Here is a 15,804-nt window from a genome sequence, read left to right as displayed (position 1 = left end):
GTTAAGTTACCCAAACTTGTCAAAGCGTAATATTTGTATTGTAGTAATAGATGTTGTAGGCATTACACAGGTATACGTTTATAGAATTCTAATCGAATCATATAGATATTTCTGTTAGTAAGAGGTAAATCACTAACTTACACTTGATCTAAGTCTTTTAATAAATGTTAAATATACACACACATATATATATATCAAACATGTATTTATACTGACTGTTGATGTCTGGCTGAAGAAACTGAATTACACGATCCATCATTAGCACAGTCAACTTCTGTAACTCTCATAAATAAACGAACAACAAAATATTACTTGGACCATAACGTTTAGCATTTTTTATTTTGATAGTATATATTTGTATTAATGCTTGTTGGGTGTGCATTTTCCACTCCTAACTGCAACGTTTATAGTTCATTCGACATATCAATATACACCTTCTTTAGAACTGCACCATCTGAGCCAGTAAGTAATTTTATGACGAGTCTAAAAACAGGGTTGGATAGCCAGCCGTCCCTCAAGCGAAACAAATTGACTTTTTGACATAGGTCTTTTCTCCAAACCACCTGAAATCAGACATTAAAATAACCTGTAATTTTCCTCAAGGAAACATTGGCGAGGTTTGTAGTTTTTCTACAACAACTCTGTTAAAAGAAGGACACAGTGTTAATGATTCAGAACCTGCCAGCTTACTTGTTCATGACGTTTATGAAACAGATTTAAAAGAAAACATCTTGTTACTAAGACGCGTGTTTATTATTTTGTGTGTTCTTTGGTTATTATAATGAGACAGGCACACGGCTTTAAGTGTAGCCTGAAAACTAAAGTGTGTTTGGGCACACGTGCCAGCTGTGTTAATTCGGCCGTCATTGCAAAGCACACTCTCTGTTGTCAATCAAGTTAACCCAGATAAACTGACTGCTTGTTAGCAGTGGATAATATTCGAATTTAAAGGGTTTATTCGAAAGATCATTGGATAATAAACAGAAGTCGAATAACTTAAAATGTGTATATTAAAGCAAACCAAACACTTCTGGTCTCAGAGGAAAAAAAACAAATAAATAACTCCAGGTCTCAACGAGAAAAGAAACAAACAGCAACAAAAGTTTCGGATTTGAACAAAAACTTTAGTTAAACACACACATCATAACACTAAATTATAAACTCTAAGAACACCCTCGCCAACTTTGACTGTTTGTATTGTATTGATGGTGCTGTTTAGCTAAATAGTATAAAAATATACAATGATAGTTAAATCACCTCTCCCATCAGTGACCAGCTGTATGTTTGCTGACTCACACCGCTAGAAACCGGGCTTCAATACGTGTGGTGGGCAGAGCGTAGATTAACCATTATATAGCTTTGAGCTTTAATTCTGAACAAACATTTAAAACAAAAAAACAAATGAAACACAGATAGATAAAGGAGAAAGGACACACGGATATCAAGAGCGAGAGATGAGTAGTTGCAAACAAAAGCATAAATACACAAACATAAATAGAAAGATATAAAGTTGGAGTAACAAAGAGATAGACAAATGAAACAAAGGAACAATTAATAATCAGATACATAAGGAAAAAAAAAGACGTTATAGAGAGTTGGAAACAGACAGAAATAGGAAGATAGAAAGGGGTAGGCTGATGAATATTTACTAAGACGAACTGCAGAGAGACAAGAAGAGAAAGAGGGAGAAACACATAGAATGAGAGAGGCAGATAGCGAGAAAGCCATTGATTGCTGTATAAGTAAATAAGCCGTGTCTCTAAGAATTGCCATTTGATGCCCATAGGAAAACAAGCACGAAGCTCTGAAGGATTTACAGAAAGTTTAAGCTGAGAACCCCTGTGAATAAAAACAACTCTTAATCCTAGCAGGCACTAGGTAGGCGCCACCTTGTGGTGCCCCTAGATACACGGATGTAACCCGTACTGCAGATGTGTGTCAACTATCTCCCGGCGCAACTCAACGTAACACTGTTGTAGTGTGTTTGCTTAATATCAAGGAAGACTTGAAGAAACAGGCTTATTCGAAGGGCAACGCGAAAGCTCTAGAAACTTCACAGTAAATTGTTAACTGTTCAGCAAATGACATTTTAAACTATCGTGAAACTACGTCTACTGAGAAGACCAGAAATTTATTAATTAATAAAAACTAATAACGAGATAAAAACACGTATTTAACATGTATGAGTAAGTAATTGACACATTTAACATATAAATATATACGCGTGCAGTTCACGTTTTTTGTACGTTTGAAGCATATTATTCTAACTAACGTTGCATTTAGTTATACACACATATAACTTTACAAAATAGAATTTGAGGTACACCAGCTAACCAACTAAATTTGGCAGCCAATTTCTTTACGTCTCGTTGGTGTGAACTGTGAATAATCTCAGGCTTTCTTCACGTCTCGTTGGTGTGAGTTGTGAATAATCTCAGGCTTTCTTTACGTCTCGTTGGTGTGAACTGTGAATAATCTCAGGCTTTCTTCACTTCTCGTTGATGTGAACTGTGAATAATCTCAGGCTTTTTTCACGTCTCGTTGATGTGAGTTGTGAATAATCTCAGGCTTTCTTTACGTCTCGTTGGTGTGAACTGTGAATAATCTTAGGCTTTCTTTACGTCTCGTTGATGTGAGTTGTGAATAATCTCAGGCTTTCTTCACGTCTCGTTCTTATGAACTGCGAATAATCTCAGGCTTTCTTCACGTCTCGTTGATGTGAACTGTGAATAATCTCAGGCTTTCTTCACTTCTCGTTGATGTGAACTGTGAATAATCTCAGGCTTTCTTCACTTCTCGTTGATGTGAACTGTGAATAATCTCAGGTTTTCTTCACTTCTCGTTCATGTGAACTGTGAATAATCTCAGGCTTTCTTCACGTCTCGTTCATGTGAACTGTGAATAAGTTTCCATTAGTGAGATTATGGCCGAAATTTTTGCTAACATCGAAGACACTTAGAAGATGAATCGGCAGATTCTAGTCGTTATAAAAATGTATATTAAATTTGTTATATCCATTGTTAGGTTTAACATTTAGTGCATTTAGTTAATTTGTTTTGATCATAAGTTGAAGAAAATAGGCATCAAAACCCACAGTTTGCGGATTCCTTTATCTAGCGTTAGCTTTCGTTTGTATTCTGTAATCTATGTATTCTATCATGGTTGTTACTCTTGCTATTAAACATATTAAGGTTTTAAGCGGTCTAGATGTTAGTTTGAAGACGTGAATAACAGCAAAAAAACATCAAATTTTTAATCTGACCATTAGAATAAAACACGTGTAATACTAGTAAAAATACTGAATATATTATGAGAACTACATACAGCCCATAAACCTTAAGCAAGACTATAGACAGGTAGATAAGGAACCATTCAGACAGACAGATGGGTAGATTTTATATTTGGAGTACAACAGCGGGTAATTAGATTGTTTTGTTATATCCACATATATCATTTATTTCTTTGTGATATATACGTTAATATTTAACGTCAAGAAATAAATATTATCTACACTATCCTCTATGTACACATTTATAAAAACATAGAGAATGATTCCAAATGACGTGCGTAATTTAAGTTCTTAAGTCGACTCTAATTTTCCGTAACTTGTATTCTGTTCCTTAATTTGTTATTGTATAGTTGTGTGTATTGTTGTGGTTCAGTTCACATTGATTTATAAAATTCCCTCTTCTCGTGTGTAGAACATGCATTTGATATGGCTGTAAGTTTTTATGGTTTCTCACGTAAATACACAGACACACGCGCGCGCACGTATACATAGTTTGGTGTGTAAACAAACATAATCTTTTCTGGAAGCCAGTCTAACTTCTCTTTTCTTTCGTCTGGTAATTTCACATTGTTGGTTGTTAGATACTCTCTATAGCAGGTATGTTGTAAATACTCTTAGCCCATGATTGTCAGTAGATTATTTTATTGACCATATACTGGCGTAACAACACATGTGGATACGTGACGAGCCAACAAGACGATATTAGCTGTGATTATTGTCTCCGTAGAATCGTACTTAATCACATCACATGGAGAACGTTTATAATAAGGATATATATTTAAAAACCAAATTACGTGTTCGAGGATTTTGGTATTAATACGCGGATAGAATTAGCAAGTGTATAGTGCTTGATCAGCAGAGGAGCTGGAAAACATATTTCTAGTAAATTTAGAAAAGTTGAAAAAAGGAAAGTGAGATAAAATAGCATCACTAAGAACAATGTATTTATAAAGATTGTAAGACTGATTACAAGTTTCGTGAACTCCAAATGTACAAATACATGTATTATATTACGTGTGGACCAAACACGACAATTTATATGTATACAGAGGGTTGAGTATATCTTATTGAAACGATTCTAAATAAGCAACTCAGAAAAGGACGTAATAACCACAGCAGATATAAAATAGGAATAGAATCGATCGATCGCTTTTAGGAATAGTGTGTAACAGATCATTCTGATGCAAAATATTAATACATTAAGATAATAAAAGATGTGCTCAGATTTGGGATTGAGAGTTTCTATGACGTCTCGTAACAGGCAAGAATTCACGAACAGAAATTAAGTCAGTGTTAAAATTCGTTTATGTGTCCCAAGCAATAACATATAAGACAGTCAATAAGGAGCTCTGTATGGAAAAGCGACAGAAGTTACTATCACGACATATCCGTTCAACCGTTCTATATCTCAAACAGCTGGAGAAGGAAACAGACGTATAAGAACCGTCATCCTCGTACACTAGAAATACTATGGAAAGACTTCAAGTTGGAATAGTATAGTTCAGAACATGACAGACACAGGGAAACAACGCTGCAGAGCTATTATCAAAATGCACAGTTGTAAGGTAGCGCATGACCGAATGTTGCGGCATCATTTGTAACAATGTAATATGGGTACTTTTAATGTAATATACTCAACATGTGTAAATCTACAGGCATACCTAACGAGAGCCTATGTCTCTGTGTGTGTGTGTTCATTCAGTTTCTCACAGAAAGAACAACAGCAGTTATTTAGCCATTAATACAAACGCACAGACACGCACGTATATATACAAAGTGTATGGGTCACATGTTTTATGTCGAGCTAATGAAACAAACATATGGCCGGTCAAGATTTAAATCTCAATGTCAAAAAAATATAGTTGTGTAGTAACTAGAAGTATCACATCAATCACATTCTACTCTAACAGTAAGAATAAAGAGTCAGATAAAAAAAACCAAAACAAGTTTGATTTCAAGATCTAATCTGAGGAAGGAAGCTAAATTCATATAAAAGAAAATGAAACCCAAATAAAGAAAGAAATTGTTCTCCACCGGATAGCTGTAACTTAATCCATTCATCTCTTGTTTACGCCTTATCAACAGCCTTGTTTCCGTTGCTAGGGAACTTTCTTCCAGGCTTTTAATTTCCAGACATTAACATGAGGTGGCAATCCAAGGGTTGAATGGCGTATAGGCGCTGTTAAAGCTAAGAGATGATCGCTTGCGCTTGATTACGTGTATTAGAGAATGGGGCCTTGGGCAAGAAATAAACAACAAAAGAAGTATCTGCGGGGGGTGAACGAAACGCTAAGTGTTTAGAACCTACTGCAAGAAGAAATAAAGTTCGATTTTCTTATCATCAGCTTTTTAAACAGGACTGAGACTTCGTGTCTCATGTATCTTTTGAAGTAGATAGTTTCATATGAGATCATTCATTGGCCACTCAAAGAAAGACGTAATTTTACAGATGTCTAGCTGTTAAAAGAGTTTTTGAAATTGTACTCTCGTCTGCCGGTCTTATAACTTCTTTACATATTAACAGTCTTAACAAACTATTATTCTAAATTTGGTCAGCCATCTTCGAAAGTCGAAAGAGTTTATCATTTTTAAGTATAGTTTATTATTGAAAATGTAAAATGTGTAGGCTTCTGATCCGGATTAATATCTGGCTCGTGCGAACCAAGAACTGGTGTTTTCTAACATATTTTTAAACTTTAATTTGCTTCAAAACATTTTCATGTAACGATAGAAACTTATAAAGAATTAAGGCGTTTTTTGATTGAAGTTAAAAAACTGAGCTACAAAATTGGCTATCTTTGATATGCTCACCATGGGTATCAAAAATTGGTTTTTAGTGTTATAAGTCCTCAGGTTTGTTTGTTTTTTCGAATTTTGCGCAAAGTTATTCGAGGGCTATTTGCGCTAGCCGTCCCTAATTTACCAGTGTAAGACTAGAGGGAAGGCAGCTAGTCATCACCACCCACCGCCATCTCTTGGGCTACTCTTTTACCAACGAATAGTGGAATTTACCGTCACATTATAACGCCTCCACGGCTGGGAGGGCAAGCATGTTTGGTGCGACCGGGATTCGAACCCGCGACCGTCGGATTACGAGTCGAACGCCTTAACACACTTGGCCATGACAGGCCGTCCTTAGCTTTATAACGACAAAGATAAACTGCCGATAGAAAAACTTTCTATGGTCTAATTCTGAGAGACGCCTCAAAAGCATTCGGTTTAACGTTTAATATTTGCTATCTAGAAATATATCGAATAAATAAAATAAACTGAGAAAGGGAAATGTTGCAGCGTGATAAAAAAATTATGCTGTGAGGCCGTCCAAGAACTATTTACAGCGACACCAGTCGTTATTGAATTATGGTCGAGGGTAATAATATTTTCAAGGTATTTATACCTTTAGCTTGGATGGCACCTTATGCTCACATGGGCTAAGCGGTCGGGTCAGAGAGCCTTTAGGGTATAGTTGTCTCTAATTTTGAACTGTAGTCCAGAGGGAGGGTATCCTGTCAGCAACACCCGTCCCACAAGGACGGCCGTCTGGCTCCTAAAATCGAATAATGGTAGCGAATGTTACTTTTGTAATTTTATAATGCATCTACATTTAAAATTGCAGAGTGTGTTGACTGACGTCGTGGCTCCAATCTTGGGCTTTTCGATCTGCATCGCCGTACATAGTTGGGTTACGCCAGGCACATGTTTTCAGAAAAATAATAATTGTAAGTTAGATTATCAAAATTATTATTGTTATTGATAATAAAGCGAGAGATTAAATAATAATAATAAACAGTGCAACAGAAATAAACAGACGTACATAAGAAACAGAAAAAGCACAAAACAGATAAACAAATAGCTATACAAGCAAGTATCAGCCTGAGAGATATAGAAAGAAGTAGAGTTATACAGAGCCATGAAACAGACAGGATAAACAAATGAACACATTGTAAAATATTACGTTTCGCGTACGTTTACTCTACCATCAACAATTGTGTTTTTTACCACGTCTTTCATAGTTTTAAACGGCGACAAATATGACAGAAACCACGTGGATTAGTGGCATGGTTTTCATCAAACTCAAATAACGTTCACTGCATTAGAATCAAGGTAAAGTGGTTACAGGTTATTCTTGTTACACAACATTACAATACTTAGCTTAAGAAAAGTTAAGTACTGCTTAACTAGATTAGTTTTGTTTCTTTAAATAAAATCTTTTATTACATTATACATGCTACATTTTGCATTTCTACAACACAAATAAAAGTTACTGCATTGGAAAAGTTTATTTACCTTGCTGTATAGTAATTTAATTTCTGGACTCGGTCCATTAGCAGCACCATTCGTTAAGACCTTCGGCTGTAAAATTTTTTGTGTTTTAAGCCCTAACTTGAAGTAAAAAAAAGAAACAACAACACTGTCTTTTATTTGTTTCAATCAACGTCAGTTTCAATTTTAAACTTTGCGCTTTCAAACGATAAATGCATTTATTTATTTCTGATTTGTTCCAAGCACTTTAGAGTGGGTGCATTTAGAATCATCTTTGACCTTTAAAAAAGACAAGTGAAAATAAGGGGAAATGTTGAAGTACAAATCACGATTAACCGTATTTTCAGCTCAGATATCTACAAACTCGCTAACCTTGGGAAATTGAGCACTGATTTTAGAGCTTCATGTTGAATTAGAATTAAATAAGTTGCCTTTTAGAGCCTATTTAGAAACAAACTGTGAGAAAGAAAAAAAGAAATATTTTTCCCTTTTCCATATTGGAAGCATTAGGGTCTAATGTGAAAGGCTTGGCACGTTCCGAGCACGAGCGGTGCTTGGAAGCTATTACTCTTATTAAATATTGAAACAGAAAGAAAAATTCCGTGCAGTGAAACAACACAACAATGACTTTAAATACCAAAATTCTGCCTATTTCTTTTACGTTTTTATTTTTTTCTTAGTTATTAAACACTTGTGTTTTCAAATTTTTCCAGACAATTTCCAGTTATTCCAGTGAATGTGTGAAATTTATTTAACTTCACTTTACTTCCATGTTGTAAATGAAATCAGACTCACCAGGAACACTCGTGGCTAAGTTTCAACAAATCGCTCTTTTTACGTGTTATTGTTTCCATGTTGTTAATGAATTGTTTGTTTTTAAAAACAAATTTAAACAAAAACAAACAGTTACAATCAGGCAATTGTTTTTAATCAAGTGGTCTGGCATGGCGGATCGCGTAAGACGTGCGACTCGTAATCCGAGGGTCGCGGGTTCGCGCCCGCGTCGCGCTAAACATTCTCGCCCTCCCAGCCGTGGGGGTGTATAATGTGACGGTCAATCCCACTATTCGTTGGTAAAAAAGTAGTCCAAGAGTTGGCGGTGGGTGGTGATGATTAGCTGCCTTCCCTCTAGTCTTACACTGCTAAATTAGGGACAGATAGCCCTCCAGTAGCTTTGTGCGAAATTCCAAAAAACAAACAAACTTAATCAAGAAAAACTCGAAATATTAACTGTTATATTTCTGTGTTGCTAAACGGATGTTTTATACTTTTTCAATGCGTCTACTATTTACCAATGGTGATCAATTTTAAATATTTTTTTATTTTAACGTATTTTAAATGTTAATTTTGGCGAAATAACATGAATTTTATGAACTTCTACCATTCTCTTAGTTTTGCGAGGAGCCAGTTAAAACTTACAGCTATACCTCGCAGCTGAAAAACAAGTGTGTGTGTGTGTTTTCTTATAGCAAAGCCACATCGGGCTATCTGCTGAGCCCACCGAGGGGAATCGAACCCCTGATTTTAGCGTTGTAAATCCGGAGACATAACCGCTGTAATAGCGTGGGGCACTGAGAAACAAACAACAAAGCACAATTCACTCTTTTTACCTTGTACTTGTCCATCTCTGATTTTTAGACCATGAGTATTAAACGACCTTTTAATCGCTAAAATGTATTACTTTATCCTTTTTAATCTTATTCGCTAAACATTTAAAATGATAAAAATAAAACATTATTTTGGGGATAATTGCAGTCTTATTAAAGAGCTATTCATCAGATACACACAAAGAGAATTTCCTCTTGATTGAGTATATTTTTTCTATTCCACAAAAGAAAAATCTTCCCTCAGAAAAAAAAACATCCCAGCATTGGAGCAAACGATTTGTTCATTTTAAACGACCTGTTCCCCCCACGTGCGGTAGTAGCTTGTTTACTTTTTTATTTTAAACAAATAATTGTAAAAAAAAGGAAGAACAATTCCATAGTTTCTTATTCATGCGTTGTTTCTATTATGTGGAGCGGGTGGAAAAACATGTCACGTGAGTTGAGTTGCTGGTGTGAAAGAATTTATTTATTTATTTAGGTATGAGTGTAAAAGGTTGAATTTTTATTCTTATAAATATGCAAATAGGCCAGACGCTGTGATCGGAGGATCCAAGGCTCGAGAGGTAATGATGCTTAATATGCTTTGAACTTTGAGCAGAGGTCACATAATAAAAGCATCAGCCAATCCTGTTATTAGGCTCTTGTGATGGTGGTTGTCACCTGTTTGGTGCTCTCCCTCCAATCAGAAGATCAGAATTCATATTATTATTATTAATATTCTGAGGTAATTCTGTGTATGATTAATATATCATGTATATGTTTATCTGTACCGTTGCTATTTATATGTTCCCTCTATGAAGGAGGGTTAATAAGAAAAATCAAAGAACTAGTTCTCTGGTACAGAGTTCTCTGGTATGATTTTTCTGTTAAAATATTCATAAAGTGCTTTACGTGTTGACACTGTCGATTCCTAAGCCTACTAGTGGCACAGCGGTGTGTCTGTGAACTAACAATGCTATAATCTGGGTTTCGATACCCGTGGTAAGTAGAGCATATATAACCCATTATGTAACTTTGTGTTCAGTTTCAAACGACAATTTCTAAATGAATATAGCGATTAATGTCTATATCTTTTTAAGCAGGTGCACCTTGAACGATTTAAAGCTTACCTGTTTTCCTTAGGGGTTAACATGAAAACTCTGACGCCAAGCGTTTAAGGTTCACATCTCGTTGCCGCAAAATCTCGCGTCGTATTTTTGGGCCGTGTCAGATCCCACTATTAGATTAGAGTAGCCCAAAAATTGACAAAAGGTGCTGTTGACTATCTGCCTTTTCTCCAGCTCGAAATTAGAGAGGGCGAACGTCTTGTAAGTTTGTTTGTTTTTGAATTTCGCGCAAAGCTACGCGAGGGCTATCTGCGCTAACCATCTCTAATTTAGCAGTGTATGGCTAGAGGGAAGGCAGCTAGTTATCAATACCCATCACCAATTCTTGGACTACTCTTTTACCAAAGAATAGTGAGATTGACCATCACATAATAACGTCTCCACGGCTGAAAGGGCGAGCATGTTTGGTGCGACGGGGATTAGAACCCGCGACCCTCAGATTACAAGTTTTCCTATAGCAAAGACACATCGGGCTATCTGCTGAGTCCACTGAAGGGAATCGAATCATGTAATGCATAATTTGTTATGCCAATTTGTGTATAGTAATAAAACAAGTGTAAAAATTAAATATAACATAGGGACAGCAACGCCAAGAAAACAACAACAAAAACACGAACACTAGATAGAGATGAAAACACAAAATTCACTACATAAATAGCGAAATCTTTCGAAGAATAACTTTCATTTACAATTAAATGTAGACTCACTTTCAGTTACAATTAAACTGAACACTGCTATACAGTCTTACAGTGGCTAAATAACTACGAGCTTGCAAGACTGATTCAGTACTACCGACTGCTAACGTAAGGATTTATGTATGGTCTTGTGTATTCATTTCTACCTTGATTCTGTATTTTTTAGTATTGCCATGCATATATCATACTTAATACTTGATTTTTACAAATTTTGTTACTTCTTTCTCCTCTATCAAATAAATAATTTCATTGAAGTAAGTTCATAACTAAATATTTGTTTGATTCTTATACCCCAATTAGAGTTTCTCTAATTTTGGATTACTCTGGGGACCAGTAAAGCAAGAATAGTTCCTCTAGAACGTTACAAATGTTTCGGAGTACTGGATCGAAGTTAAGGGGACATTCACAGAACCCACGCCTTCCAACTTCACCCCAACTCAGTGCATGTGCATACAATCGACTCATCCACATGCTAGGATCATGTTGATCAACAGAAAGGATATCATGCAGCTCCCAGGTTAAGAATTATGATACCACATACAGCTGCCAGTCTCGGCTCTACTGAGAATTTGAAATAAAGTAAATCGCTTCATAATGTTTGATTTTGATAATTTAGAAATTGATGGTCTTTTAAAAAATTTCAGACATAAATAATATGTGCAGAAACCTGTTAGCTGGAAAAATATTTGATGTTTTTGATACCTAGAATATTAGATTAGATTATTCTTTATTTATTTTTACCGAAGTTGTTTTGGCAGATATTGTGTTTGGGCAACACAAATCACAAACGATCCTTATATAAGAACAATTCGTGGTGCTATCTAGCGATAAGAAATGAAACTGTTATTTATGAAACACGGAATTAATATATGTATATAAACTGAATTAATTACTATGTTGTACTTTTCTCTTTATGTTTATTATACGTGTTGCAGATGAGCAGAATTATAATATTGCTACACAAGCTGTGAAACACTGGTAATGACAAATAGGTGCTCAGACAAAGCTATAAATGAACTTTAGCAGTTATTTGTAAACAACATAAAGTAATAGACTGTCCCCAAGTACTGTTAAAACGTTTTTCTGTCGTACTAAAACCATTCCGAAAACATCTTTGGACTAGCGTTGGAGAAGAAAGAGAAAAATGAACACTCTGATTTTTCTTCACTTTAAAGACAATTTTCAATGATATTAGGTGTCTCACAAGCTGTGAAAAATTTGATCATGACAATTACATGCACAAATAAGTCTATAACTTAACTGTGAGCATCATAAAGTTACAAATTGAATGCGGCAGCCATTCCTACATACTAAAGCAATGTCATGCTTAGTGAAATAGGTTCTAATAATTTCTTCCCGTAACTAATAAAACATAGAATATTAAATCTACCTTGATGCATGAGGCTTTTAGAAAAGACAGTCATCAAAAACACATTATCGTTAATTTTGTAGTACATTTTTACAGTGATCAGGCATCAAAAACATTATCGTTAATTTTTGAAGTACATTTTTACAGTGATCAGGCATCAAAAACATATTATCGGTTATTTTTGTAGTACATTTTTACAGTGATCAGACATCAAAAACACTTTATCGTTGATTTTTGTAGCACATATTTACAGTGATCAGGCATCAAAAACACATTGTCGTTAATTTTTGTAGTACATTTTTACAGTGATCAGGCATCAAAAACACATTATCGTTAATTTTTGAAGTACATTTTTACAGTGATTAGACATCAAAAACACTTTATCGTTAATTTCTGTAGTACATTTTTACAGTGATCAGACATAAAAAACACTTTATCGTTGATTTTTGTAGCACATATTTACAGTGATCAGGCATCAAAAACACATTGTCGTTAATTTTTGTAGTACATTTTTACAGTGATCAGGCATCAAAAACACATTATCGTTAATTTTTGAAGTACATTTTTACAGTGATCAGACATCAAAAACACTTTATCGTTGATTTTTGTAGCACATTTTTACAGTGATCAGGCATCAGAAACACATTGTCGTTAATTTTTGTAGTACATTTCTACAGTGATCAGGCATCAAAAACACTTTATCGTTAATTTTTGAAGTACATTTTACGGTGATCAGGCATCAAAAACATATTATCGTTAATTTTTGTAGTACATTTTTACAGTGATCAGGCATCAAAAACATATTATCGTTAATTTTTGTAGTACATTTTTACAGTGATCAGACATCAAAAACACATTATCGTTAATTTTTGTAGTACATTTTTACAGTGATCAGGCATCAAAAACACTTTATCGTTAATTTTTGTAGCACATTTTTACAGTGATCAGGCATCAAAAACATTTTATCGTTAATTTTGTAGCACATTTTTACACGATGCAAGTTACAGTAATTTCACCGAACGTGACAGTGCGCTAATCGTGCTGAATCAGGTTTATCTAGCATCAAAATTAAAACAGTAACTTTGTAGTAACAAAAACAGAGAATAAATAATGGATAAGAATTAGTCAACAACGATTTGTGTATTTCTGTCGTAACTCAAATAATTCATTATACGATTGAAGGAATGGTAAGTTTTGCAGTAATGTACTTAAATACACACTTTCAAAAGACTGAAGTGCCACTTCGAAGTTTCCCTATTTCCTTATATATAAATATATTATTGTTTTAAGAAAGTTAAAACTACACTTCTTATAGCATGTAAGCGGTTTATCCTAAATCTTTTATTATCATACTGAAAACTTTCACGCAATTCTTAGGTAATTATCAGCATTTGCGTATGTTTATATAATTGTATTCCAAGATTTGTGACCAACTACCAATATTTACCACGAATTTCTGAGTCTGTTAAGCTTCTTCTCCTCATGATAAGGCCCCGGCATGGCCAGGTGGTTAAGGCACTCGACTCGTAATCTAAGAGACGCGGGTTTGAATTCCCGTCACACCAAACATGCTCGCCCTTTCAGCTGTGGGGGCGTTACAATGTGACGGTCAATCTCACTATTCGTTGGCAAAAGAATAGCCCAAGAGTTGGCGGTGGGTGGTGATGACTAGCTGCCTTCCTTCCAGTCTTACACTGCTAAATTAGGGACGGCTAGCGCAGATAGCCGTCGTGTAGCTTTGCGCGAAATTCAAACCAAACCAGTTCTCGTGATAATAAATAATGAGGTTTGATAGAAACCTCTAGACCACCATAGGCGATACTGTTTCTACATTTATTTCATTCACATTTTACTGTCTTGGTGAATTAATCAGTCAACCGTGAGACATAGTGGTAGTATCTGCCATCGTTCGTGTTGAGTGAGCGCCTGTGGTAGTGCAACCAACTCATGACTACCGCTGGTAAACCTCACAGCTGTGCATCGTCACTGTAGATGTGAAACACAAGATACCTAACTGAATCGTAAGTAAGGCTCACCTGGATATTTTTGTCATTTTGCACTAATTCTACAGAAAACTCTAGTAGAATAATTGTTTGTAGAATAACTTCGTATTTTAAACATGGAATTCTATTTGCTACATTTCTAATAATAGGGATTAAATGTTTTTGGTTTTTTGTCCATTTATGTTTTTCGTTAATGTACTACTTAGGCCAAAGTGTTGTAATAATATGAAAAGGAAAAGTCGCAAATTTCGTGTAACAAACGATTCACAATCAACAATATATTTAAAATTGATTAAAAACAAGTAACTAAAAATTATTAGATAGAGTTTTGTACGAATAAAATTCACAAAATGTCGTTTAACTGGTTTGGTTTGCTTTGAACTTCGTGCCAAACTTTACAAGGTTCATCATTTTAGCACTAGATGGAAGTTAGGCTTTCAACACCATCTACCGTCATCTCTTGAGCAGCTGTTTTACCAACGAATAGTGGAATTGATAGTAATATTATAATATCCCCACGGCTAAGAGGGCGAGCATGCTTGGTGAATATTCCGAATTGAATATACTAACCACTAGTCCACTGTTTAACTGGCGTTCATGACAAAACAAATTATTCCAAACTGCTATATAAACATGGTATCCAATAAACACGTAAAACACATAGATAGGATGCATGGTTTTTTTTAAGGCGTAATCTGCTAATCATTGGATCTATTATCATTACGGAACACGCCCACTATTTTAATCGTGAAGGTATTATAATATTGCGAACTAGCTCACTGTTCTTTGGTAAAGTGGCGGTAGACAGTGTTGAATAATTACAGTTTTTTCTAGCTTATCACCTCTAAAGTAAGGGCGACTAGTGCAAATAGACCTAGCGTGAAATTCCACAAAATGCACGAAAATAGGCTACGAAAAACCTGATCTCAGCTTTTCTTCCAGTACTAAATTCCTTCTTTCGTGTTTCCATCGTGACAAAGCTTTTCATAACACGTGTAAACTTTTAATAATAACCTAAAATGAGATTTTGCCACGTGAAAGTGCAAATCTAATTTAGATGGAGTACTAGTGCGATAGAACATTATTTCAAAAATAAGAATTAGGTTTTGGTTTTGTATCACAAGGAAGATTAACGTTTCTGAAGTCAAGAACGAGTTTGTCGGTTTTGAATTTCACGCAAAGTTGCACGAGCGCTATCTGCGCTAGCCATTCCTAGTTCAGCAGTGTAAGACTAGCCGCTAGTCATCATCACCCACCGCCAACTGTTGGACTACTATTTTACAAACGAATTATAGGATTGACCTCCACTTTATAACGCTCCCACAGCTGAAAGGGCGAGGATATTTTTTGTGACAAGGATTCGAGTGCCCTAACCACCTGTCCATGCTGGGCTTACAACTATAGTCAAGAATCTCCTAAAATTATTCAATTTTACTGTTTGTATTTTTGGAATAGTCTTAAGGCATTTTTAC

The 15,804-nt window shown here is 35.2% G+C and overlaps 1 long non-coding RNA gene across 10 annotated transcripts in view; it reads left to right on the top strand.

Moving 5' to 3' along the window:
- LOC143228666 (uncharacterized) overlaps nucleotides 1–15,804 on the top strand; it is a 47,496-nt gene that overhangs the window by 12,474 nt on the left and 19,218 nt on the right. For 2 of the 10 annotated variants that reach the window (XR_013015407.1, XR_013015411.1), the window contains exon 3: nucleotides 11,261–11,539. The exons of 6 other annotated variants lie outside the window; for them this stretch is intronic. This is a non-coding gene — a long non-coding RNA (uncharacterized LOC143228666). Of the gene's footprint in view, nucleotides 1–6,905; nucleotides 7,009–11,260; nucleotides 11,540–14,218; nucleotides 14,351–15,804 lie in introns of those variants that run through there. 2 more of the 10 variants (XR_013015408.1, XR_013015417.1) reach the window with 2 other exon arrangements.

This window comes from Tachypleus tridentatus, chromosome 1 (assembly GCF_004210375.1).
Source record: "Tachypleus tridentatus isolate NWPU-2018 chromosome 1, ASM421037v1, whole genome shotgun sequence".
Taxonomy (NCBI): Eukaryota; Metazoa; Arthropoda; class Merostomata; order Xiphosura; family Limulidae; genus Tachypleus; species Tachypleus tridentatus.
This window is presented reverse-complemented; position numbering and strand designations above follow the sequence as displayed.